The sequence below is a fragment of the Chiloscyllium plagiosum genome, chromosome 10 (assembly GCF_004010195.1).
Source record: "Chiloscyllium plagiosum isolate BGI_BamShark_2017 chromosome 10, ASM401019v2, whole genome shotgun sequence".
Lineage (NCBI taxonomy): Eukaryota > Metazoa > Chordata > Chondrichthyes > Orectolobiformes > Hemiscylliidae > Chiloscyllium > Chiloscyllium plagiosum.
Genome location: NC_057719.1, coordinates 1,291,471 through 1,293,236, shown reverse-complemented (window position 1 = coordinate 1,293,236; position 1,766 = coordinate 1,291,471).

The window sequence follows — 1,766 nt, the reverse complement described above, 5'->3', positions numbered from 1 at the left end:
TATATGCAGTGGGCTATGTACGATGGACTGTACACAATGGTCTATATGCAGTGGGCTATGTACGATGGACTGTACACAATGGTCTATATGCAGTGGGCTATGTACGATGGACTGTACACAATGGTCTATATGCAGTGGGCTATGTACGATGGACTGTACACAATGGTCTATATGCAGTGGGCTATGTACGATGGACTGTACACAATGGTCTATATGCAGTGGGCTATGTACGATGGACTGTACACAATGGTCTATATGCAGTGGGCTATGTACGATGGACTGTACACAATGGTCTATATGCAGTGGGCTATGTACGATGGACTGTACACAATGGTCTATATGCAGTGGGCTATGTACGATGGACTGTACACAATGGTCTATATGCAGTGGGCTATGTACGATGGACTGTACACAATGGTCTATATGCAGTGGGCTATGTACGATGGACTGTACACAATGGTCTATATGCAGTGGGCTATGTACGATGGACTGTACACAATGGTCTATATGCAGTGGGCTATGTACGATGGACTGTACACAATGGTCTATATGCAGTGGGCTATGTACGATGGACTGTACACAATGGTCTATATGCAGTGGGCTATGTACGATGGACTGTACACAATGGTCTATATGCAGTGGGCTATGTACGATGGACTGTACAGAATATGGAGGGGTCGCAGGGCATGTAAGGGGTATTAGGTTGGGAAGGGGGCAGAGGACGGGGGAGGAGGGCAATCAGGGTAGGGGAGTGGCAAGAGAATTGGTGAGGGGAATATTGAGATTGGATTGAGGGAGGGAGGGTGATGTTGAAACCGCCCACACTGTTCAATCAAACAAATGTGTCTGCATCAACCATGAAGATAGCGCAAGCAGCACCTGAATCTAATTGGTTGAAGTGAGTGTTTACCTGATGGTAACTGGGATAATTGGGTCTAATGGAACATGAGAGTGGTTCAGAGCCTCATCAGTCCCACAGTTTTACACAAAGTGGTTCCTGTGTTTCTGCAGGAACAGTAAGGCCAGTTAATTCACACTGAGGGCAGTCAGCACTGGGGGCAGTTCAATGAGAGGTCTTGGAATAATTTACTCAGTTTTATTAATACAGTCTCAAATAGCTATGCCAAATCCTGTCTGTGTGAAATGGATTGTCAGGGATTATATACAGCTCTCCCCATGTACAAACACCTACTGTACTCACTGTATACCCATGACTGCGTCGCCAAATACCAGACTAATGCCATTTACAAGTTCACTGATGACACCACAATAGTCAGTCAAATCTGGAATACATACAGCATTGGGTACATACAGCACTGAGTACATACAGCACAGGGTACATACAGCACAGGGTATATACAGCATGGAATACATACAGCATGGAATACATACAGCACTGGGTACATACAGCACTGGGTGCATACAGCACAGGGTACATACAGCACTGGGTACGTACAACATGGAATACATACAGCACTGGGTATAGACAGCATGGAATACATACAGCATGGAATACATACAGCACAGGGTTTATACAGCATGGAATACATACAGCACTGGGTATATACAGCATGGAATACATACAGCATGGAATACATACAGCACAGGGTATATACAGCATGGAATACATACAGCACTGGGTATATACAGCATGGGATACATACAGCACAGGGTACCGCATGGAATACATACAGCACTGGGTACATACAGCATGGAATACATACAGCACAGGGTATATACAGCATGGAATACATACAGCACAGGGT